At 41.5% G+C, this 26,619-nt stretch overlaps 1 protein-coding gene across 1 annotated transcript in view; it reads left to right on the top strand.

Annotated features, from left to right (window-relative positions):
• SNTB1 (syntrophin beta 1) overlaps positions 1 to 26,619 on the top strand; it is a 274,709-nt gene that overhangs the window by 60,958 nt on the left and 187,132 nt on the right. The window lies entirely within an intron of this gene.

Raw genomic sequence — 26,619 nt, 5'->3', positions numbered from 1 at the left:
TGCCCTGACTTGTCCCTACTCCTTACTTCTTGGGCAAGGTTAGGTCTCCCTGAATATGCTCTCAAAACATCTCAAAACACAAATGTCAGTTTAGATGTGAGTGCAATTAGTTGTGTGAAGGCTCTCACTACCCTTCAGCTGTAAGCTTCAATAGAGAGGGGGGAGCGCCTGTCTTGTCCCCAGTGGGTCACTCGCAGCACATGGCATCGTGTCCACCACAGTGTAATGAGACCCTCAGTAAGACGAGGGCAGCTGATGTATGAAGAGAGGGACTCGTTCATTCATTCATTCCAACAGTAGATTTTGAAGTCTCACCTCATGCCTAGTATTGTTTTAGGAGCAAGGGACAACTCAAACCCTGCCTTTATGGAGTGTACTTTGATGAATATATAAATGAAGGAGGCAAGAAAGGATGCACAAGAAAGAAGGAAGGGAAGAAGGAAAGAAAGAAGGATGAATTATTCATCTTAGTAATTGTTCTGGTTTGCTAAAGCTGCTGAAATGCAATACATCAGAAATGGATTGGCTTTTATAAAAGAGATGTATTAGATTACACATTTTCAGTTCTAAGGCCACAAAAATGGCCAAATTAAGGCATCAACAAGAGGATACCTTCACTCAAAAAGGCTGATTGCGTCCAGGGTTTCTCTGTCACAGGGGTAGGCACATGGTGACGTCTGCTGACCTTCTCTCCCAGCTTCTGGTTTCAAACAGCTCTCTAACTTTCTGACATCTCCTGGAGCAGTTTCCTTCTTCATCTCCAAATGTCTGTGTGTTCTTCAGGAGGTCTCCCTCTTAAAGAAATCCAATAAGCGAATTAGGACCCACCCTGAATGGATGGTCCCATCTCCATTGAAACAACCTAACCAAAAGTTCCCACCCAACACTATAGGGCTGCTCCCACGAGATTGGATTAGAAGGACATGGCTTTTTGGGGTACGTAACAGTTTCGTACCAGCACAGTAATGCAATAATTTGTCTCTCTTAGGGAAAACTGGCCTTGAAAGTTCAGCCAAATTTTCTTAATATTTCTTAGTGGTGAAAATAAGAAAATGAGAAAAAAAAAATGAAGGTGAGAATTTATGTTCATGACTGCTGGAGGTTTTTAAATTGAAAACTTTAAAACTTGGAAAGGATCTTGCTAATGAATTTTGTTCAAAGACCTGGGCAATCTCTTTGCCCATAGAAGAAACTGAATCTAGACTCATGAGGATGAGGATTTAGCTAAGTTCAAAAGAGGACATTTAGCAGATTGGGAATCAAGGAACCAGTGTAGACCTTTCTCATCCTGATGTTTGAAGCCAACCTGTGTACTGCAGATGGTCAGCCACACCTCAGCTTTCAGGGCATGTGTAGAGACAAGAAAGAAGCTTGGCTCTGAACTTCCCTTATATCTGTTTCAGTTTCCTTCTTTGCAACCTTTATTGACAATTTCCATGAGGCTTTCATAATAACCAAAAACTTCAACAATGTAACCATAAGAGAGGCCCTTTTTACAGTGTACAGACAGAAACCACAAGGTACTACCAGAGAAGTAGAATAACAGATACCAGGTAGATGCATAGATGGAGGGTAGTGAGTTATGTAGAGTATATTGATCTAACTTCTAGACATGGAAAAATCAATAAATTTAAGTAGTCTTTTAGAAAAGAAATTGACTTCTCAGTAAGCTGTCTGGTCAATTACTAGCATAAAATGAAAGGAATAATTTAATACTTAGTTTCAGTCATCACTGGGAAATCTGCCGCATGTACAGAAGAAAGAGAACTCTTTTCTCTTTCGCTACCTCCTGCCCCCAGTGGACTGTTGAAGGTTTGTCCAAGCCATTAATTAAAAAAGTTAGAGAAAGCAGGTTGTTGGAAGAACTAACTTGAGGTCAGTTACAACTCAGACCTCCTAATGAGTCCTTGAAATATTAACCTCTAAATGTTTTTCAAGCTTTGCTCTGATTCAGAGTTTGAAAAATCAGACAAGCTAGAACATTATTATTATAGCCAGTATCATAAATAATAATAACTAGCCTTTACTGCTTTCTTATTGCATACTGGGTGCTGTATTACCTCTTTTTTTTTTTTTTTTAACTTTTTACATCGGCAGGCACCGGGAAATGAACCTGGGTCTCTGGCATGGCAGGCGAGAACTCTGCCACTGAGTCTGCACTATATTACCTTTTACATAAATAATTTCTAACAGTAGCAAAATCACTACAGGATTGGCAGTATTATTTCTATTATTTGAGCATGAGGAAATTGAGCCCCAGAGAGGTACTTGTGATTTGCCCAAAGTCTTGCAGCTCTGAAGTTGCGTGGCTGGGAATTTAAATGCTTGAGTCTGTCTAGCTACAAAGCCTGGGCTATTTCCACTATGCCATGCTGAATGAAACCAAAAGACTGTCCAATGCAGTGAAACAGGAAATGTCATCAGTGCCTTCTAGTCTTCTTCTGGGTATTGAAGTATTGACAACATTATCCCTGGAAGAAATTTTCAGATTCGATTATCCTTTGAAATTCTCTGCCTTGAAGTTGCAGAATAAATTCAAGAGCTTGCAACTTTTCTAGGTGGCTCCAAAGGGGCTTTGTAGATTTGAGGACACTTAATCCATGAATTTGACTTTCCCAGACAGCAAATCACTTTTACCATCCCCCATCCTCTCTAGCCTTTATGATTCCTACATGTGCCAGATGCTTTGGAAAACAGATCCTTTGAATAGAATTTCCGGCCCACATTCCCAGACCATGGAAGGATGAGGACCAAATTTATTGTATTCTGTCATCTCTATTTTTGTGGATGTATATATTTTTAGAACAAGTTAAAAAGGAGAAAAATAGGTACTCCCAAACAAACAAGACCCTGATCTAACAGAGGATGCAGGAGTTTTCATGTTGGGTAGAATGAACAGGATGTCAACTGTTGCTACAACAGAGTTTGTTTGAATAGAACCAGTCTGTAATTTATCAGAGAGAACCATGTGTATGCAGAGGAGAAAGATGAATGAGAAGTGTGCGTTAATTAGAGAAGGCAACAGTTACTCTTCAACTAACATCAACCAGTGAAAAGCCTGACAAACCAAGTCCATTCAGGATCTTAATAAACAGAAAATGGCTAATAATATATAAAATGTATTTCCTGTGGGGGAAAAAAAAAGGAAAAAATGGCTTTTTCCCCACACAAAGAGAAATCACGTTTAAAAATTGGCCTATAGTCTAGATTCTGTTTGCCTGTGTACATATGTGTGCTTGTGTGTGCCTAGGTGTATTTTAAACAAAAATAGGACCATACATACTTTTGCCTGCCTTTTTAACTTGGAAATACACCATGGGCATCTTCTTCTGGCAAAAACATTTTTTTTTTAATTTACATGATTATTTTTCATTGCTGTGGAGTATTCCTTGAATGGGTAATGCAACAATGGTTGACTATATATAGCTTTCTACGTAACTATTACACACTACCCTTGAGGACATCCTTGTTACTAAATCTTTGTTCAATAACTACTAATTTCCTTAGGATAAATTAATAAAAGTGGCATTAATGGACTGAAAGCTCAGTACATATTCAAGGTGATTAAACTGTCACCCAGAAAGATTGTTTCAGTTTACAGACTGAAGATAGGAATACCATCTTTCTAATTTTCACTAACACTGAGTATTTATGAGACTGAGTGCAAAAAGAAAAGTCATTAAAAATTTTTTTTATTTTTTAATTAAAAAAATTTAACAAACGAACTAAAACATTAACATTCCTTCTACATATATAATCAATAATTAACAATATCATCACTTAGTTGCATATGCATCATTTCTTAGAAAATTTGCATCAATTCAGAAAAAGAAGTAAAAAGACAACAGAAAAAGAAATAAAACGAAAACAGAAAAAAATAAAGAGATTATACATACCATACCCCTTACCCCTCGCTTTCATTGATCACGAGCATTTCAAACTAAATTTGTTTTAACATTTGATCCTCCTATTATTTATTTTTATTCCATGTGTTCTACTCGTCTGTTGACAAGGTAGATAAAAGGAGCATCAGACACAAAAGTTTCACAATCACACAGTGACATTGTGAAAGCTGTATCATTATACAGTCATCATCAAGAAACATGGCTACTGGAACCCAGCTCTACATTTTCAGGCAGTTCCCCCCAGCCTCTCCATTACATCTTGTATTCAAGATGTAATGGAATCTTGAATATCTACTTAATGTGTAAGAATAACCTCCAGGATAACCTCTCGACTCTGTTTGGAATCTCTCAGCCATTGACACTTTGTCTCATTTCACTTTTCCCCCTTTTGGTCAAGAAGGTTTTCTCAATCCCTTGATGCTGAGCCTCAGCTCATTCTAGGGTTTTTTTCAATCCCTTGATGCTGAGTCTCAGCTCATTCTAGGATTTCTGTCCCACGTTGCCAGGAAAGTCCACACCCCCAGGAGTCATGTCCCACGTAGACAGGGGGAGGGTGGTGAGTCTGCTTGTTGTGTTGGCTGGAGAAAAAAAGTCATTTTAAAAGCCAACATTGTCGTCCTCTTCATACCCTTGTAGATGGCAAAATTAATCCTAAGGAAAGACTGAAAGTTTTATTTAGGGAAATACCTGGCTTATTTTTACTGGCAAATTCTTTCTGTACAGGGCCAGGTAGTAAAGATTTTATGCTTTATGGGCCATACAGTCTCTGTTGCAACTACTCAATTGTGTCATAGCGTGGGACCCGCATTGATAATGGTGGGCTAGGTTCCAATAGAACTTTATTTACAAACACAGGTGGGTATGACTCACTGGCAGTAATTTGCCAACCTTGGGCATGGACTTTAAAATAAGATTGAGACAAAGACCCAGCAATCGTGCCCTTATGATGGACTAACCGGGACTTGGGAAGCTCTTGGGAGGAGGGACAAGCGTTAGAGGGGCTAAGGGTTGGTGGAGGTGGGAGAGGTCTTTGGGGTGGTTGAAGAGATCCAGTGTCACGGCTGCTAGCAAGCTCTAAGGAGAAGCCTGCTAGAAATTCCCTATGGTTGGGGTGGCTGAATAAATTTGGCTGAGGAATTTACCCTGTCTAAGGTTCATTTTAACTTGTTTCCTCTTTGGCTCCAAACAGGAGCCCCGTCCATCCTTCTCAAGCGTTCAGTGACATTTTGCTCGACAGGTAGGGCACTTTGCTGTGGGTAGGGCGCTTTGGAGGAATGAGGAAGGTGGGAACTGTCCCATGGCTGGAGTAGGTGGAAAGCCTGAGGCATGAGGGCGACTGGAGTGCTTCAGGATTGAGCTGGGAGAGGGAATACTGAGCAAACTGACAGAATGTGATTCTGCTGCTTTCCTGGAAACTTCTGAAGTCCTGGGGGCTGCTGGGCTGCTGTCGGGCTGAGGAAGAGGCTCTGTGGGGCAGGGACCAGGCAGCAGATGGGTGGGCGTGCTGGGACAGAGGGGTGGGCAGGGTGAAGGGACCAGCCAGGGTGGTTGGACGAGCAACACCTGGGGGCCGTGGGCAGCCGCGGCACGGGGAGGTGGGGCCAGAGTCACCCAGCTTTGTGCAGCTGAGGCCGGGCCACGCCGAGCTGGGGGTGGCTGTTAGCAGACTCGCCCAGAATCTTCCTTCCCGCCATTGCTCGCCTGCCAGGGTCCGGACCAAACGGATATCAGGGGGCTAGGGGGACTGGGCGATGGGGTCCACGGACATTCGTCTCCCAGGACGCCCAAGAAGGGCAGAGTAGATTTGGGGGCGAGGAGTTGGAATGGAGAACGAGCAGTCATTTTAACTGGATAGTCATACGAACATTGTCATCAGAAAGTTGGAGGGCTCGGATATCTGCGTTAAAAGAAGCCTGCCAAATTATTTAATGAAGAAACGGTGGCTTTATTACTTTAATTCCAAATATGTCTTTTTTTTTTCTTTTTTTAAACATGGCACCAGTAGGGGCTTTTAAAAGGAGTAGGGACCAGCCACTTACAAATGTAAGTAGGTCCCTTACATTTGCTGCTTGCTCTTATTTTGGCTTTAGGATTTGAGTTGAAAAGTTTAGATGTATACTCTGAAGGAGTGGGAATGAGCCATCTTCTCAGAGATGAGTCAGCCTCCAGGGTTGGTGGAGGGACTAAGACAAATGACAGCTCCTGGGTGTCCCCTTGTGTCGCTCCAGGAATCCTTGTACCTCTTCCTATGGCAGGGAACTGCATTAGTGAAATTGCTCTCCACTTCAGTGGACCTGTCGGCTTTGAGAGGGAAATGAGAGGTACTAGTTAATTTTTGTGTAAGGGATGTGAATGTGCCTTCTTTGGAAGGCTGATTTAAACAGCTCTCTGCCTAATGAAACCGGAAAATATAAAAATGGAAGCAAAGACATGACTTTCCCCAGCTCATTAGCTTTCTGTGGGAAGGATTCCCTGGCAAAAAAAAAAAAAACCCACAACAATTTATTTTATTGGGCCTGGTGTTATAACAGCAGTGTGCTCTGTGCTTTAGTTTGAGAGACATAAGTTTAAGAACAGATTTAGGCGATTTCAGAACCACCTGCCAAATAGTAATGATGACAAGTATAAAAAGCCCCACTTGTCTAAAACTGCCTCAGTCCTTTAACACCCTGCGGTTTATTTAATGTTTTATTCATATGCCACAAGGGGGTCTTGCTTTATCAGGGGACCAGGAATTACTACTTAGACCTTTGTGGAATTCAGACTCCATTGGAGTTGCAACTTCCTTAAATGCAGGGCTTCCCATGTCCCCCCCCCCCCCCCCGCCCCCATTCTATTATGGGACTTCGGATTTTTCTCCATGTGACCTGATTATTCCCATCTGCCTTACGGATGTCAGTTAAACAGGGTGATGCTTCCCAGGCATCAGAAACACTGATCAAGAAACCAAGGAGAGTGTGTGCATCATGTTTTTGTAATTATCTCCGTTATATGCAATTTCCAGATTCCAAATGATAATGAAACACAGTCGGACACTAAGTCCATAAGACCTGTGTCCTTTGAAGATTAAGCTTCATTAGGATTGCCCTCACATACTTTGTCCCTATGAATCAGAAATTTCCTTGTGGTACAGTCGAACAGGAAGGCCCGTAGATAAGAATGTCTGCATCCACAGAGAGTCACTGACTTAGAACCCAGGCCTGCAGCGTAAGATGCCAACTGCAGGCATGCTTTACCATTCACAATGGAGAAACTAACCAACTAATTTGTAGTAGGGTTATCGTATTAGAATGCCCATAAGCTCTATGGGCATAAGTGGACATTTTAGACATCACCTCTCTTCCAAGTATAGTAAAGTGTTAATCATTATCCTAAAGGAAGAATGACTCCAAGTAACTACTTGTAAAGTTTTCTTTTGATCTTTCCTTTAAGTGTTCTTTTGCTTTCAGGACTTGAACACACAGAATTAAGTAATTTCTCAGCAGTCATTTTGGCCCTATAACATATTTGCCGTATATATATATATATTTTTTTTTTTACTAATTTTTAAAAAAAAATTACAGGAAAGAAACACAAACATTCTTAATATGTGATCATTCCATTCTACATATATAATCAGTAATTCACAATATCATCACATGGTTGCATATTCATCATCATGATCATTTCTTAGAACATTTGCATCAATTCAGGAAAAGAAATAAAAAGACAACAAAAAATAAAACAAAAACAAAAAAAAATTATACATACCATACCCCTTACCCCTCCCTTTCATTGATCACTAGCATTTCAAACTAAATTTATTTTAACATTTGTTCCCCCTATTATTTATTTTTATTCCATATGTTCTACTCATCTGTTGACAAGGTAGAAGAAAGGAGCATCAGACACAAGGTTTTCCCAATCACACAGTCACATTGTGAAAGCTGTATCATTATAATCATCATCAAGAAACATGGCTACTGAAACCCAGCTCTACATTTTCAGGCAGTTCCCTCCAGCCTTTCCATTTCCTCTTGGATAACAAGGTGATATCTACTTAATGCGTAAGAATAACCGCCAGGATAACCTCTCGACTCTGTTTGGAATCTCTCAGCCATTGACACTTTGTCTCATTTCATGCTTCCCCCTTTTGGTCGAGAGAGTTTTCTCAATCCCTTGATGCTGGGTCTCAGCTCATTCTAGGGTTTTTCTCAATCCCTTGATGCTGAGTCTCAGCTCATTCTAGGATTTCTGTCCCATGTTGCCAGGAAGGTCCACACCCTGGGAAGTCATGTCCCACGTAGAGAGGGGGAGGGTGGTGAGTTTGCTTGTTGTGTTGGCTGGAGAGAGAGGCCACATCTGAGCAAAAAAAGAGGTTCTCTTGGGGGTGACTCTTGGGACTAATTTTAAGTAGGCTTGACCTATCCTTTGTGTGGTTAAGTTTCATATGAACAACCCCCAAGACTGGGGGCTCAGCCTATAGCTTTGGTTGTCCACACTGCTTGTGAGAATATCAAGAATTCAACGTAGGTAAGTTGAATTTTCCCCCGTTCTCATCATTCCCCAAAGGAGTTTGCCTTATATTTTAAAACCAATTGCCAACTTGCACTGCGTACCCAAGACGAGCTTTTGCCTTTGTTCAGCAAAGCAATCCTGTAACCTGCTGGTGCACACATTTAAGTATCTCAGGTACACTGATAAACAACTATTGATAGGGGAAAGAGTGTGTCATTTTATTTTAAACCACTTTTATAGTGTACTGTAATTAAATAGATATGATATCAATGATTATTTGCTATGCTGGACCTTTTGCCCCCTTTGGGTGGTGCTTTTGGGCTATAGCCTCCTTGTTTTCTCCATACTTTCCTGCATGAAGGATGGTTCGGCATCCTTTTTCCGTGCTTCTCATCTTTTCCCTGCACGTACTGTTTTGCTTTTGCCTTCAGAGAAGCCACTGGTGACCCCCCATGGGGTCTCAAGAGACCCTCCTGTAATTTACATTTCTTTGTAATGTCTTATTTTTGCACTCTTGGAAATCACTGTACATTCTTTCTTCCCAATCATTTTTAAAAATATTATTTGAGACTTGGTCTAGGTCTGGTCCAGGGGGACTCTATTGGTTTTACTTGCTCCTTTTCTGCAAGAGCCACAAGAGAACTTTGTGTTCAGATTTTTGGCGTTCCGAAATCCATGCTATTTGGTGCCTTCTCTGACTTTTGAGTGGCATTCCCCATCTAAGTAACACCTACTAATCTGAAAAGAGGAAGGAAATAGCCTACTCTGAGAGGTGAATCGATTCTTCCAGGCTTTGAGCTTGTCATTTAAAGCCCTTGGAAGGAAGAGTTCAAGTCTGTGCCACCACCCTTGTGCCTTGAAACAGTTAACAAATGTCCAAAAGGTAGAGAACATCTTCCCTGGGCTGTAGGAGAAAGCTCAGTCCAGGAGACAAACAGCTGGGGTAGGGATGCTTCTGGGACAACCTGTCAGGCAATCCCTCTGCCTTCAGTAGGACTGAAAGTAAATTGCATCAGCTAATGTGATGCTTCAGTTTGTCACGGCCTCAGAACAGGGGAGGCAGGCTCCTCTCTTACTCAACTTGGAGTGGTACAATTATAGCTCATGAAAATCCTCTTTTCCATGAGGTTGCTTTTCTAACCAATGCAATATAATACCCATGAGAGGCAGGAAAATATTTTTTAAAGCACAGTTTTTTTTTCCACCCTCAAAATGCTTTCATTTAAGTCATGGGCTGTTAATTGGTGGGCACTGTTTGCTTGACTGGCAGAAGGCTTAATTTCTTATTTTTAACGTGAATGCCTTTCATTCTGTTCTCTTGTTTCCAGAGGCCCTATCATTTTATATTGTTTTTCAATCAGCCCATTCGTATATTTATTCTACTTACCCAGCCTCTCTGGATACTTGGTCTTGTGACTCTTGATTTAAATTCTTGCTTTCCTTTCGCAACTATGCTTGTAAAAGACCACATTTATTGGAAACCTCTGTATCTCTACCTATATACACTCTACCTCAACATGACCCTAAAATACTTTTGGGGGATGAGGAGTTGATGTGACATATTTTTCTCCCATATGGTTGAGTAAAAGATGGTGGTGGTTGCCAATTTCCATGATGTAAGTACTCCCACAACGGCTGACTCCAGATGACCACTGCAAAATTACCAAATGCTGATTTGGGAAGAGATGAGCCTAACTGGTTGTGCAAGCCAACCCCAGTACACCGCTGATTGTTGCTGGCATCACACCTATCATCTCTCTCTGGCTTATTTTCTCATATATTAGCTAATCAGATGAAGAGGACGTTACTCTGCTTATGGCAAGGACCAGAGCAAGATGCCCAGAGAAGATATGGAAACCTGTTTGAAGTTCTGGTGAACTTCAGAAAAGATACGAAATAGGGGGTCAGTAAATTTCTTCTGTAAGGGGACAGAGTAGTATTTTAGGTTCTATAGGCCTATGTAGTAAATACTTTAGACTTTGAGGTTCTGTATTATATTCCCCTTGCTTCCCTCTTCTGCATCCTTCTTTTTATAATCCTTTAAAAAATGTAAAAACTGTTCTTAGCTCACAGGCTGTGCTGGTTTGAAAGGATTATATGCCCTAAAAAACCGTGTCTTAATCCTGATCCAATTTTGTGGGTGCATGACTCTTTTAATTCAGCACTATAGGTTGGAAACTTGGTTAGAATATCTCCACAGAGATATGATACACCCAATTATGGGTATTAACCTTTGATTAGAAAGAGATGTGACTCCACCCATTCCAAGTGGGTCTTGATTAGTTTACTGGAATCTTTTAAAGAGGAAACATTTTGGAGAGAGGGACAGAATAACGAGAGAGCCACAGGAGAATCATAGAGCCCATGCAGCCAAAGACCTTTGGAAATGACGGAAAATGTCCCCCAGGGAGCTTCATGAAACAAGAAGCCTGAAGAAAAAGCTAGCCAATGTTGTCATGTTCACTATGTGCCTTTCCGGTCAAGAGAGAAACCTTGAACTTCAATGGCCTTTCTTGAGTGAAGGTAATCTCTTGTTGGTGCCATAATTTGGATATTTTTATAGACTTGCTTTAATTAGGACATTTTCTCGGTCTTAGAACTATAAGCTAGCAACTTTAAAGTCCCCTTTTTAAAAAGCCATTCTGTTTCTGGTATATTACATTCCAGCAACTAGCAAACCAGAACCCAGGTTATACAAAAAACAGAGCAGGAGCCAGATTTGGCCCATAGGTTGGAATTTGCTGTCTTCTAATATGGAAGAATAAAAGTGGAGAAGATACTCAGATTCATATTTTTAAAAAATTAGTGAAATGGTATACTTCTAACCATATATGCCTGGGTGCCAATATATAGAACATGAATCAAAAATATCTCAAGGAAGTAAACGGAATATGTAGTTGTCATGTAAATATAGTCATCTTGGACACACATTTGGAATGTGATCAAGCAGGCTAATGGCTCATCCAAAAGAAAAAGAGCTATACGGAGTTTAGGGGAAGGTGCGCTTAACCACTAGATGATAGATCCTGGTTCAAAACTCATTGCCAGCAGTAGGGAGTGGACAGAGATGTGAAGTCATTGTGCCTAGTGATAAGATTTCAAACCTGGTTTCATATCCTTGCTCCACCACTTGCTGTCTGTGGGTACCCAGGTTTAAACTCTCTGGGCCTCACTTTCCACATCTCTAAAATGGCACCCACAATTGTAGTGCTGCTGTGAAGGTTAAATGAGTAAGTTGATTTAAAGTGCTTAGCAGGGTTCTGGCACACAGTGAATGCTCTCTAAGCCTTAGCTGTCATTAATGTGATCATTATTCTTACCAGCTGGATCACCATTCTTCTTCCTTCAAAGGAAGAAAATGAACAATACTATCTTGAGAGACTACAGTGTACAGGGAACATGTGGTAGTGATGGGTGACCTAAATCTGGACATTTCATTCTGCATAAAATATAAAAGATAACATGTGCCGAGTTCTCAAAAACGACAGCTTCATGGCTCAGAAGGTAGAGAAAGGGTAGCAGCTGCTCTAGATTTCATCTTGCCTTTAGCCATATTTATAAGTGGTGCATCATTTGCCTTCCCTTCCTGCTCTTGCTAAAATCACTAAAATGAAAGAATCCAGTATCCTGCCTGTGGCAAAAACATTGTAGAAAGGAAGGAGGCATCTGTTTTCCTGTTGAATGTCCTTGAGGGCCATTGACTGACTTCCCCTGGGTATGGATTGGTTACTCTAGGAATATGGGTTCATACATAACTTGTGTCTTTTTCCCCCATGCCAGCCCCAACTCTTCCATTAACTTTGTAGTTTTGAATAACTCCGATGGCATTTAGGATCCTTCCCTTCTTCACCAATAAAATCAGAGTAATAGCAACACTTCCTATCTGGGCCACAGGGAGAAATTTAAAGAAGAATTAGAAAGCACTCTACAAGTCCAAGTGCTTTGTAAATATTTAATACTTAGTAGTGGAGGTAAATGTCAGAAGAGTGTGGAGCCCAACATTAATCTTTTTGTTATGACAGCTCTTTGGATGTGTTTAATTCTCCAAAACAAATGCTGGGGACCCTGAACTTTTCCAACCTTTTCCCCTTTTCTTGTTTTCCTTCTTCCGTTATGCCCACATCTTTCCCATCAGCATCAAATAACAGTTCATTACTAGTTCCTCTGCGAAAGGTAATTGTAGTTTCTTAAGAGCCCTGGCGTGCCGCTCTCCATCTCCAGTTCCTAAACGCTTGTACAAAAACTTAAGCTTCACTGGGAAATTCCATTTTTTTTTTTGACAAACATGCCCCTTTGTGTTCTAACCAGAATGAATACCTCTGTCCCAAACCACTCCCATCATTGGAGCCCTCTCCTCTCGTCAAGCCAGCTCTTTCCGCTCGTGGACTAAAGCAATTTCCCTTCAACTTCACCATCTTACAGGAGCCCCATCACTAAAAAACCCCTGCATCTTCTGCTGTCAGCAGGACTTGCTTGGATGTTTTTGGTAAATAATACTAAAAACATTGTTCCCCTCTGCTTAAAAAAAAAAAAAGATATGTGTGATTATCAGAGGCTAGATAGTTTGTATTTGTATTGAGATTTGCAATTTGCATGGGGACTTTTTGAGACACTTGTAAAGGGCTTAGCATAGCCTCTGGTATATAGAAAATGGTTATTTCAAATACCCCTGTTTTTCAGATAAAGGAAAGAAATTCACAGAGGTTATATGATATGTTCAAGGTCACATGACAGGTAGAAGGTATGTCTGTCACTCAGGCGGCTTCTCCACCAGGCTGACAGATCTATGAACAGTCAAACCATTGGGTACCTGAAATGTGGATTCCATGCTATGGACTGCTGAGAGAGAGATTTTTAAATGTCAATGTGTTAAGACACAGGTGAGAGATAATGAGAGACCCTCACCCAGGTGTGATTAGGATATCATGTAAAAATTTGTATGCCTGTGGTTTAGGTATGGTAATGCAATCAGAAGGGCTTATGGGAATGAAGTGCATTTAATTTTCCTCCAGCTTCCTGCTTCTAAGGTTTAGCGCTGCCACATCAGCCTTTGCATATTAATAAATGGTTGACAATCCCTGAGGAACCGGGTTGAGGGAGAAGTTCTCTGTAATAAAATCCAAGCTGGTTCAGTTGAAGGTATTTGTGAAGCTTTTTTATATCTGCTTTATTTCTTGACCTTCCAGCATACATCAGTGAAATGTTATTTCCAGCCAGAGAAGTCTTGGTCTCTGGCGAAACCAGCTCTCAACAGAATTCTTAGATAGGCAGATTCATGCTTGTTGGCTCCCAGCCTTTCTTTTGGGTCCCACTACCATACTTTTAGCATCTCCCCTGACATTGGACTGCTACAAAGCTTTCTGGTTACCTAAGTTCACTTCAGAATTTCAACTTTTGTCCTGGTCCTTAGCTGTGATATCTCCAGTTCCCCGTGACCCACCAGTCTAGCAGACACCTTCCAAAGGGCATGGTTAACAATGGAAATACTTGGGAAATATTGTGACACCTTTGGTACTGCTTGAGCCAACTTATTCCTATCTCTTCCCAATTCTTTCTTTCTCAGGATAATCCCCAGAAGGCTCATTTGATTCCTTTTCAGCCATTAAATCTTCATGCTGCTGCCTTGGGGTCCTGCTCCGCTGGTGGCCTATGGTTTCCATTCTTCTGGCCTCACCCCAGGGCTACCGTGGTTGTCCTGCAGAGGTCCCTTATCGTGTCCTCCAAGCTCCTCCTGAACACTGGCATCTGCAAAGCTTTGCTGACTTCCATGCTGCTTCTGGGGTGTGTGGAAACTGTGGGGCATTGGCCTCGTGTTGCCCATGGCTGGTGGATGCAGCTGCTGAGTGGGGCTGTGGCACGGGTCAGAAGTCGGGTAGAAGGCAGACTTGCCTTCTCTTTCTTAAATGCCCTTTGGTAATATGCCTGCTTTTCCTCACTCATTCTTTTTGTTTTTTCAAATCTCCTTAAGCTTCACAGTTCTTTCATAGCCTGGGTTGAAAGACAGTTGAAACAGGACTGACTCTAAAGCTCTCCTTCCCACCAACTCCCTGCCAAAATAATCTGGAAACTCTTAGAAATCTCTGTGCTGGGTTCTCGTTCCTCCTTTAAGACTTCTCGGACAGTTGAAAGGTATACATCGCTCAGTCTGGGGCTGGCCGCAATGTCCGGTTGCCCCAGTCCTGCTCTGTCTTTGGAAGTTCCCCGAACCTATTTGGAGCAAGAAGTACAGTTCAGCCCTCTGGGTCTGGTGTAAGTCTGAGCTTGAATCCTAGAAATACATTTACTGGCTTGATGACCCAGGGAGCACTATTTCTCACAGGTCTCACCTTCTTCATCTATACAATGGGGACAATGAAGAGTATCTACTTCTTAGTGTTGCTGTCAGGTATTTAGTAAGATGCCATAGAGTCTGACCCTTGGCAAGTGCTCGATAAATGTCAGCTTTCTTGATTGTGATGCGAATAAAACAAGGTAGAAAGGCTGGAACTTCTTACCTTTTAAGCCTCCCTCCCTGCTTTGTGCACCCAGATTAGTTTATCCAACAAAACATTTCTTGAATATCTGTTAAGTTCTAGACCCTGTGCTAAGGTCTTTATGTCCAGTGATCTTATTTAATTCCTCACACTAAGCCTTAAGGTTGGTAAATACAGCCAAGAACAAAATAGATGCTGTATCCTTCTGCCAGAGCTCACAGTGGGGGAGTCAGATGTTAAACTAGTAATTACATTGATGTAACTACACTAGTCTATACCTCCTGAGGCAGTGCCTACTACCCTGCACAATTACAGCATCCTGGAGTGTAAACAGGGCTCGCCTTACTAGTGCTGAGTGCGACATGCAGTGGAATTTCAACATTTCTTCCATCATTTAAGGGTCTTATCTGTAAAAATGCTGCGTTTGCAGATGGAAGGGAATGGAAGGGACATGGTTGTTTATGTTCTTTGGGTTAAGGCTAATTATTTGTCGTTAGCTGATGCAGACCCATGCTTCACTTCCTCTTTCTGAAGGGACCAAATGGCTTGGGATTCCCAGCCAGCATCTTTATGGAAGGCAGTTGAAGAAAGAGAAGAGTGACCTTGGCTCCTGTTTAGCAAAGTCCTATTGCTGGAACATCTAGTGGATCTGGGCCTGGGCCCTGCAACACCATGGAATAGTGGGCTCAACAGAGAACCATTTTTTTTAGGGGGAGAAAATGTTACTGATACCTATGCATGCACTGAAAACTGCCAGCCAAGGACGTCTTCCCCAGCCCTCAAATAAACACTAAAGTTAGTTTTATTTTGATTTGCTTTTTACGCACGGTTATACATTCTTATCCATACATAGTGTTCCTTCCCTCAGATCTGAGAACTCACTGCAAGGGGTAAAAAGGAACAGGCTGCCCAAGATTCTGAATGATTGCTTTTTTTTTGTTTTTGTTTTTGTTTTTACCATACTGGGAGTATTTCTTAGAGAGGATATTTGTCTTATATTTTGCATGCCTATAACTTTACTCCCAGCCTGTTGGATAAAATTAGTTTTTTTGGTCATTCCTATAGTGGTTGTCACATGGTCTAGCATTTCTGATCCTGTCTGGTTGCTTTTACGCTGATGAACATCATGTTGCTTGCAACAGATGTGCTTTAGTTCCTCTTATAAACCCCTTAAAGCACAGGCAGAGAACGTGTCTCAGGCCCACAACATAAGCTGCTGTGCCCTTTCTACTTGGGAGACTGCAAGCTTCTCAGGAAAACGTTGTTGTGTGCTCATAGAGTACTCCTTTGTTAAAAATGGAAATGACCAACTCTGAACTGAAACAAGTAATCTAATGATCTAAAGAGCAGAAGAAAAATGCCTTTCATGCTCAAGAACCCAGACCCACATCCTCAGAGTGAGAGCTCTGCTTTTCTGGCTAAACACAAGCAATAACCAGAAAGTCTCCTTAAAAGTGTGAACTCTGTTAGACAGAACCTAAATCATTTTGGCTGTCTTTTCTTTAAAAAAAAAAGTTGTGAATTGTCATGCTGGCTTCCTCTTGGTTCAGTGTTGCAGAAATGAGGACCGTTAACTTAGGCGTTCTAGGAAAGTGTTTCGTAATTAAGGAAACTTGAAAAAAAAATGGCAGCATTACCACATTACCAGGCCATAGCAGGACTTTGAGGAAAGGAACGTAGCTCCTGTATCCTATTAAAAGTGTCGATAATAAAGCTGTTTACAAAGGTGTTGAGCTTTCCAACATTTAATTTTCATACCCTTTTGGAAAGATAAGCATCTTCAAAACAACTTTAAAAAGAGCCAAATTGCTTCATTCGGCTGTCAAAGGAAGTACTAGCTTTGAAACACTGCCTCTGCTTGTACAGTCCCCCATTCTCATGAAGTAAAATTGTCAGACTTGCCCCTTTGCAGAAATTATACAGCATTTGTGACTGCTGGGTGTTTTCAGTGGAAGTCCATTTGGGGGAAGTTAAAAATTCAACAAGTCGTTATCATAACTGAGAATTAAACCCATGGTACCTAATAAGCACTGGGATGCTGTGTGGTAGAGGAAAGAATTTTGCCACAGGCAGCTGCAGGTCTGCCTTCTGGTTCTGGGTCTGAATCAACTCACTGAGTGGTTCAGGGCAAGTCTCATCTCAGTGAGTCCAGGTTCTTACCCCCTGAAATGAGCCTGGCATCAGCTGACCACTGAGGTCCTTTGCTGCACTGACACCCTGTGGTCCTTGGCAAGGAAAGGGAGCTCAGCTTTTCTAATGGAATATTAGACAGTCAGGACTAGAAGGCTCAGAAGTTGTCTCTTTCAATCCTGGTCCATCCAGAGGTCATAAACTGCTCCAGAGAGATGAGACTGATCTTCTTTCTAAAGCTTTGCCATTGACTTCCTTTGGCCTTCCCTCTGTCTCAAGATAAGGGGATGGTTCTTCTTTTTACGGAACATCTGTGGTTATCAAATATTGTGGCTATGTAGTGTCTTTAATTTGTGAAAGAAAAAAAAGAGAGAATGAGAGAGAGCACCAAACATTCTTTCTTTTCCCTTGAGTGAGTTGAAATAGACAAGTTATCGTTTGACTGGGATTTGTAAAACTGTAATTTATTCCTGTAACTGAAAATACATATTATTTTTTCTTCTTAGCAATTATTCATTAAGCCACTACGTGGCAGGCATTGTACTAAGTGTCTTCCCTTTAGATAGATAGATAGACGATAAATAGGTGATAGATGGTAAATAAGTGCTAGATAAATATAGGCACTATCTAAAATATTTAAATCACCATGAAAGATGGTTTCATTCTTTCCTCTTTAGAGAAGATGAACTTGAAGTACAGAAAGATTATGTTACTTGTTTAGGGTTACTTGTGATGAAACAGATTTCCAATCCCATCCAGTGATCCTAGTCACAATGTCATATGTATGTGTATATTATGTATGTGTGCGTTTATCTGCACATGTGTATACATATATACAATATATAAATCACATTGAAGGGACACGAGTAGGGATGATGTTTCCGTTAATCTGCGAAAATAAAAGACTCACCTTGGGGTTCCTTTCAGGATGGCCTCTTGAGCGTTCGAATCCCTTAGGACAGTTCCTGGCATATAGTAAGAATTCAATTTGGTTGACTTAGATTATACACTTAGGTTTCTAAAAATGGCCTTTGTGTGTGAAACAGCACTGTGGGTGGGGTTGGTGAGAGAGTTGGCGGTGCATGTGATGTATGTTAAGTGAAAATGCTTGCTTTTGCAGTCCCTGTGGCTGCCCTTTGACCTGACCCCACTGTTACTATCTCAGAGGTTGGGGGTGGGTGGGAGGAGCCTGGGGGGTGACGGGGGAGGGCAGCCACAGTATTCAGAGTCCTGGGACGTTAAACCATACTCTCTCATGCTCTGTACTTAAAAATGTGTTAGTGGAAAGGTTAGATCTAAGAAACACCATTTCACTTTAAACAGATTTTTCTGAAGCTTGATAGCTTCCCATGGTCTCTGCCCGTCCTCCTTCAGCTTGCTCAGAAAGCAGCAGGGCTTTCACTTTTTGCCTCTTTGATCAGCAGACATTCATGTAGGCAGAGCCTAGAGCTATTTACCATAAGTGATAATTATCATAATTATAGCTACATAGAGAAATAGGATTTTTAAAAATAATTTTGAGTAATTAGCGCATGCACGGGGTACATGATTGAGCACACACCGAAAGTCTCACCCCCAGCCCTCACGCTCATTCACCCAGTTCCCCTCCCAGCAGTAACCGCGATTACTAGTCTCTTAGGTAACCCTTCTGAATCACTCCATATTATTCAAATGCATATATATGTATTTTTTTCCACTGAGCGTGACGTTACACAATTCTTGTTTGAAAAGTAGGCTTTTCTTAAAAAAACATGTGTTCAGCATATAGGGGTCAGTTAGTAAATATTTTCTTTAACACATTAATTCACAAAGGGAAGAGGCAGGGCAAGGGAGTGAGTATACCTGCATGGCTATACGGTGCATCCCACACTAAAGCACAGAAGCATTTGCTCAGGAAGCTGCTCTAACCCCATTCGTCCCGCTGTGCCATTGGAGGAAACTCGGTGGTGTGGTACAAAGATCATGGGGTTTGGAATCAAGCACACTCAGAATGTATTCGCCGTTTATTAGCCCAGTGATTGGCAAACTGGGCATTCTCAGAAGAAGCCACCTGGCCAGCCCAGTGTTTGGTCGAAGCCTCTGCTCTGTCGTGAGTCTCCTGCACGGCAGTTTGGTTCTAGTTGAACCTGGATGTTGTCTTAATAGTCTGCATATTATGAAAAAAATCCAGTAGTAATTTTCTTCTTCTCTGAAAGCAGTGGCCAGCATTTAGTAAGTAGCACTATTTGCAGGCATCGTGTGAAGTAGGATCACATTTAATGCTCACTCTATCCTGTGAGGTAGCTATCATGAGTTCTCTTATTTTTTTCAGACTGGAAACTGAGTGGAAAAGTAAAATAGCTTGCTCAGTCAGTTCTCAGGTAACTAGCAGCTTCGGGATTGAACCCAGATCTGCCTGACACCAACATGTGAGTTGCTAACACCCTCTCCCGCCTATTGTCTGGATCAGATTGTTTTATACTCTGCAGACTCAGTCCTTGGACACCGCGATAAAGAAATGAACTTGTAATTGCCTCAGCCCAGTTCCTTGCACCACCCTGAAGCTGCTTTCCTGTAGCTTTTTGCAGCTTTTTAATTTATTGGGCATACAAGTAAGAAGACTTAAGGCAAGCCCTGCCCCCCACATGCCAGGGATCTCCTGTTATTCTTTATTCCAAAGGTTAGCAGGTACGGGTTTTTCTTAAGGTGCATTTTCTGCTGTCCCCTGCTTCCATCCTCCAGCCTCCGCCCAGGAGCAGCCCAGCATCTTCTCTTCTCTCCATCACAGCTGGCTCCCATGGAGTCCTGCAGTTTGAAGCAAAGAAAGAAAGGGAGAGAGGTGTTGATGCCAGGAAAGAATTCTGGCGAACATTATTTAAGAAGAAGAGGCGCGCTACAGATTGGCAATAGCCAATAAGTCTAATAAGACTCCTAGTGCTTGTGATGCCAGGACGCTTTCCTGTCAGCGTTCTGTTTCAGAGTTTTATGACTGTTTAATTTCTACCACTACTCCACACTGCCCGATGTGCCTCTTCAAAACGCTATGGAGAAGCCTTGTCGATGACACCCGGCTCCATGTAATCCCTCTGTTGTGGCTCTTTAATAGCTTCCTTCATTCCATGGCACTATCAGAGGTAGCCCAGATAATAGTTCTGATTTTCCCTTTTTTTTGCACTCATCTTTTTCCCTGATGTACCAGGAAATAAAAATCTGATAGAACTGTTTCCTTTCTGCTGATGAGTGCGTCGTAATGATTATTTTAAAAGGAGTCAGTTTCAAAATGTTCACCTTCATCTTACATGATATCTGAAATTCATTCATAAATTTCCCTAACCAAATGAGTAATTTGGGGAATTACATATTTGATATTGCTATCGAAGGAGGGATTAACTCACAGAGGGTAATTTTATCAGGAGAATAGCTTTGTTATAGAAACATGTGGTCTTTTCTTTCATGGAACACCAAACCGAATTCTCCAGTATAATTTGCTCAGAAAGCAGCTCTGGTCAACCATATCTCTGAAAATGTCTAGGAAAGTAGATAAAAGAAGATAATCTGAGTGCTAGAATGATGTTCCCATTTTTAAATGGTAGCCAGTGACTCCTTAGAAATGTAAATGTTCCAAAATAGATTTTTCAAACCAAATGAGCATGAAGTCCATTAATAAGGGTGAGCAAAACAGTTTTGCTTACCTTGCATTGGTGAGCAAGGAAAACTTTACTTCCTATTCAGTACATGGTGAAGCGCTTACTGAGGTTGGGAAGGGAGTGAGACAGCGGTTTCATATGAGTAATTGCACTGAACTTCGGCACATTTACCTCCCACGTGATCGTTTGTCAGACGGGTCAGATTGGTTTATAGTAAGTCAACAGTGCTATCTTTTTTATGCCCTTGGCACCAGTGGTCTAATTTAGTATCAATGCTAATGATAATTATTAACTTGATTGATTTTGTTAATGATACAGAGGGATTTTCATATAGCAGCTTCCAAGAAGGACTGCCCTGCTTGGGATGATAAAGTAGCTGCCTTCAGACAACCTAGATAGTGTCTTGAGATTCCTTTCAGCCTTGTGTTACTATGATTAATTGTGTTACTATGATTAATATTGTATGCTGTAGAACCTTTTCGTGGGCATATGGTCTTTTTGTGACTGCCCTGCCACCAACTTACTACCTTCGGGCCTCTTTTAGTTTGGGTTCTCCCAAAAGCCGAATTTGAGATTAATACCGAGGCTCAGGTGGTTTATTTGGAAGGCGATCTCAAAAAGCTGCTATGAGGAGCAGAGAGTTTGAATTGGGGTAGGAGGGAAAGTCTCTAAAGAGCATGTTATTGAGTTATGAGGCTACTGGGGCTGAATGTTGGGCCCCTTTGAGGAATTATTCAGAACATGCATAGAATAATTGCTCCTTCAGCAAGTGTGAATACTGTGGCATTATCCATTAACTCCGGCCTCTGCCCTCTTCTTACCTCCGTCTTCCCAGCCTTTAATTAACTCTTCCCATCTTGGCTAAATGCATTCTGTGGCTTTGGAGAAAATTTCTGAGGCAGAGGAGCTAAGAACCCTTGAGTTGGGAAGCTCTCCCTGTCTAAAGGAACTGTCTCCCGCAGCTGCAGTGGAATTCAGGTGTGGGTCATACCAGAAGTGACAGAAGGGATGTCTTCTACAAAATTCTACCTCCTTTTACTCATGCCCCTCTTTGCTTCCTGCTTCTCTGCCATTCACCCACTCCACCTTCTACTTTTCATCCCGCTGGCTTCTGGGGTCTCCTCTTTGTTTTTCTTCTCATTCCTATCTCTGTCTCTTTCTGTAAATCAACTAAATCTAAGTCAACTGTGCAAATCTACCACTCTTGGTTTTCTCTCTAGCTTGTATCTTACTTATCATACCTTACCTTTTAAAAATCTGATTTCCGCTTCATCAAATGGTTTCCAAAACTCAAATCCTACAGTGGGCTAGAGATGGTACAACATATTGAGAGGTCATTTGCAGCTGTGTCTTTAAAATATAGTGCTTCCTTACAGATTACTCAGGCCCTCCCCCCCACTCCCTGTTCCCTAGAAGGGAGTCTCTACTAAAAATAGCTTTCAGAGTTTGAAACTTGGAATGTGGTGTAGGATGAAGAGCTCAGTTGGATGTGTATGTGTGAGAGAGAACTTTATTCTCACAGTTGCAGGAGACACATCTCCTGCTTAACAGGTGACATGAGATGATAGGACTCCATAGCAGTGGTGGAGGAAGGTTCTCTGCCAAAAACTAATTAAGGCAGGCAGGCCTGGCCCATGCTATCACTCTTCTCTAAGCCCAAGCCTTGTCAGGGTGTACCAGAGCTCTTGATGCGCAGCATTACCCACACGTTGTTCAGCATCCCCTGAAACAGGGTACCTTTGCAGGGTACCCAGGACAAACTTGTATCAAAAAGAATGAAGATTCTCTAAAGCCTTCCAAAAGACTTTCTCCTGTCTTCAGTGTGTCTCCTCCCAGCTTCAGAGACCCAAAAGGTCTTGGCAAGGCCAAGTGATGTCTTCCCTTCCTGATGAATGATCATGAATCTCAGACTTCTTAGCTCTAACTCCATCTTCTAACACACTGTCCATGACCCCATAGCAGTGATAATTGGATTGCAGTATCATTTCTCTGTTCATGTCTGCCTTCCCCATTAGGCTGGGAGCACCTTGTGGCAGGAACCATTCCCTAGTAATAATCGTTACTGCCACTTATTGGACATTCGCTATCAGCTGGGCACAGTTCCCATTTCTTTACAGCGGTCCTCCTGGGCAGATGTTGTTATCTCTATTTCAAAGACGAGAAAATATTGAGGTTGAGGGAGGTCAAGCAACATGGCCAAAGATATACAGCTTTGGAGGGGTTGAGTTGGGACTTGGACCTACTTGCTTTTTTCTGTTTGAACCGGTGTTTGTACCCAGTGAGTCATCTGATCACTTTCCTGATCATGTGCATGCATCCCATTGCCAGACAACGAGGTAAGAGTGAAAGAAGGAAGGCACGGAGTGTACTTAGCAAACCCCAGGCTCTTTGCACACATGTACTTTGCCTTTGGAATAAAAGCCAATCACACCCATCCTTCTACACTGAGGAAATGTCATGTTTCTTTGTTTTCTCAAAATAATTTTAATTGGAATTTTGTAGGGTTTATAACATTGACGGGTATACCGCCAGTCTTTGCTAAGCATATATAATATGTGGGTGGGTGTATGTGCATAAAACATTATGCTGTATGTAGCTGTTTTGAACCTACTTTGTTCACTCAGCAACAAATACCATAAACATTTTTCCCTATTAAAATATCATCTCTCTGATATGAACAAATGTTGTGATAAAATAATCAGATTGGAAAAGACTTTCTGAAGTTACCACCCACCTAACTTATTTTTAACCATGTGACCTTTTTTCAAAACTGTCTATATTGAATATTAATAAATAGCATATGCAAAAAATGGCATTAAGTTTATATTTGTATGAATTTACTTCATAAGAGCAACTTTATCGCATTTATTTATTAAAAAGCCAATTAGGATAATAAGACTGTTTTGGTTAGACAACGATTTTTAATTGGAAATTAGGGATGGCAGTTGCAGTTTTATGTAAGCCTCAGCATCTTGCTTTGATTGGTCCACATGGGCGTTTGTTGGTGGTCATCATTATTTAACAGATGCCAGTGCAATTGGCTAAGCACATGCTGTAGGAGAAGCTTTATAAGGTCTGTACAAAAATGAATTAATCTCATGGCAGCAGTCAAAACCCTGATGTCCTCCAACATGTTAGAGTTTCGTGACACATGTAAATTCCCGTGTGCCACTTTTTATTATAATTTTTAAATAGTCAAAAGTAAATTTTCATTTAAAAAATGAAACCTTAACCAAATATTTAACTATCCCTTGAAAGCATGTTTTATAAAATGTTGGGTTCCATGAAACTTTGAGGTTTTCTAGAATTCATCTCACTTTTTGTTATAATTTTTAAATAATCAAAAGTAAATTTTCATTAAAAAATGTAACCTTAACCAAATATTTAACTATCCCTTGAAAGCATGCTTTATAGAAATGTTGGGTTCCATGAAACCCTGAGATTTTCTAGAATTCCTCTAGGAAACATTGATTTAACTTCCACAGAAAGTCTAACTAATTTATAAGACCTGAGAAACAGGGAGGCTACAGAAGACTGCCTTAGGAATATACCCACGTATTTAAATCCCCTAATTATGGTCAGAAAATTCTTCCCTTGTCTGAATCAAGTCCCTTAAGCTGATGCCTACATTAGCACAGTGTGTAGAAGGCTCTTGGAAAGTACTTGATTGATGACTGGTGGATGGAAGCTTTCTTATGGGGAGGGGGGCGAGATACTTGGTCACCTACCTTTGTACCAAATAAATGCAATATATTCTTTCACCTTTTCCTGATGGGGCAGTGTGATTAGGCAGCATCATTTTTTGAGTTGTCCAATGTCCAGAGCAGTGATGACTTCTTTAAGCCACTGGCACAGAAGACATTTGATTTGATATATTTTCAAAGTTGGGGTCTATAAAGGATACTGGTTAATACTCTTCACAGCACTTATGTGGGTCTCTAATACATCTTGTCCTAGCTCAGCACCAGATAGCATTGATTGCAGTGGAACAGGTAGAAAGGAAAGGCCTGTGTACTTAAGGCCAACTAGTTGTTTGGGGAGTTGGGTTACTTGTAGCAGATAGGAATAGATGATGGCAATTGGGTCTTAGGAATAAGGAAAAGACTCAATTGTTAGAATATGGGATTGCGTGAACACGGATTCAGGGTCATTTAATACTGATTGCCGAAATGTACTGAGGCTACCTAAATGCATCCCTTCAGGTCCTGCCAAGTTTATGTGAGAACTCAGTCAATTTTGGGCCCTCAGATAGGGGCCAGGTGGGGAGCTGTGAAGAGAGGAGAGCTGCCGGGTTTGGGTGCCAGGCAGAGTCTAGAACACTCAGCCTTGGGCCACTCCTAAGGACTTGGGAATTTGCCCCACCATCGTGTGGTCCAGCTGGTGCTGTCCTGGGCATGGCACACCACTTGAAGCCATTTAGTAATAATGGAAAATTGACTCCGTTCCAACCTGCATAACAATCTTGGACACTTCCAGTTTGAGCTGGGGGAGGGACCAATCTGACAATGCAAGTCAGCTATTGAGACTTCTGCCCAGCCTCTGCAGCAAGGCTGGAAATTTCCCTGTGGGGGTAAAGGTAAACCTCCGTGCTCTGGAGGCTCATGTTCCCTACCAGCTAAGACTCTCCATTAGTGAAACTGTCGGAGGTTGTGTGTTGTGGCAAAGTTGGAACAAAAAAAGCAACCCGTGAGCAGGCATTTCAGTCACATCACCTGGACAATTGTAGTCACCCAAGCATTCCTTTGGGCCATCCCTCCACAAGGGCTCTGTGTTTTAGCTCTTGTCATGTGCATGGGAGCACAGTCTTAATATGGAGTGGGCCGTTTGCGTGGGGTTCAGTGGGCTGCATCCCAGGCTCTGTGATAGCAGGTGATATTTCATAATGTCTAGGCAGAACTGAAAGGGACATTAAGCTGCATTTCCATTATCAGCGAGGTCCTTAGTGGCCTGAGGATCAGAAACTGAACTTTCTAATCAGTCTGTCTGATGTTTTCCTGGGCAGCCAACTATAGGCCTGTGATTAGTTTGCATGAGAATACCCAACTACTATTCATTGGAGAAAGAATGGTGAGCCAGGGTGATTTAGTGACAAGGTAAGGACCTTATGCTTTGAATGAAAGGGTCACTTCTGGGAAATAGGGATTCCTATAGAGAGGATCAGCTCCCTTGGCTGGAATACGAAGAATCTTTGGAAACCTCCATGAGACGGTCAGTGAGGAAATTGCTGTTCCGAGAAGCACAGACTCTGGACTTCTTGGTCTTTGCTTGTGGATTAGTTAGTAGTCCCCAAAGTACTCAATAATAAAAGTAAAAAGTTCTATTTCCAGAGCTAACTCATGAAATTATAGAATTTCAGGTAAAAGAGAAGGTCAAGGACATTTAAAGTGAGCCAGTCTGATGCCCAGTCCCTCTACAAGATGCTTCTGGCAGACGTCCAGCCTCCCTGAGAAACCTTCAATGAGAGGGGACTCCTGGCTATGACTGTGGGCATTTCTGATTATTAAAATTTCCTCTCAAACCTGTCACTATACTGAATACCAGCTGTTTCAAAATAGGGACCTATATCAAACTTCAGCATCCTCTCCAAGTGAGGGAGAGGCTGTGTGGTTACAAAGTCAGCTGCTGCAATAGGTGATAAATTACAGGTACTGACCTTCAGAAGATAGAATATTTTGCATACAATATTGGCTAAGGAATCAGTTTTGTTTTACATGAGCATGTAAAGAAAGTACCATTTTATTATGTGAATACTTTAAATAGCAACAAAAACTTAATATTACTAATATGTGAAAACACTTTGAAGTACAGTTTGACTGAAATGATGATGATATGCAGTCCTGCACGGAGTATAGTCTTCATCTGGCAGTCTGTGGCAGAATGTGCTTGAGGTAGGAAAATTTATTCCTTTGATTATTAGAACCAAGTATGTGCTTAGTCAAAACAAGATGTAGGAAAACCTTAGTTTCTTCATGTGTTAGTTTGCAAGCT

This window comes from Tamandua tetradactyla, chromosome 6, assembly GCF_023851605.1.
Source record: "Tamandua tetradactyla isolate mTamTet1 chromosome 6, mTamTet1.pri, whole genome shotgun sequence".
Lineage (NCBI taxonomy): Eukaryota > Metazoa > Chordata > Mammalia > Pilosa > Myrmecophagidae > Tamandua > Tamandua tetradactyla.
This window is presented reverse-complemented; position numbering and strand designations above follow the sequence as displayed.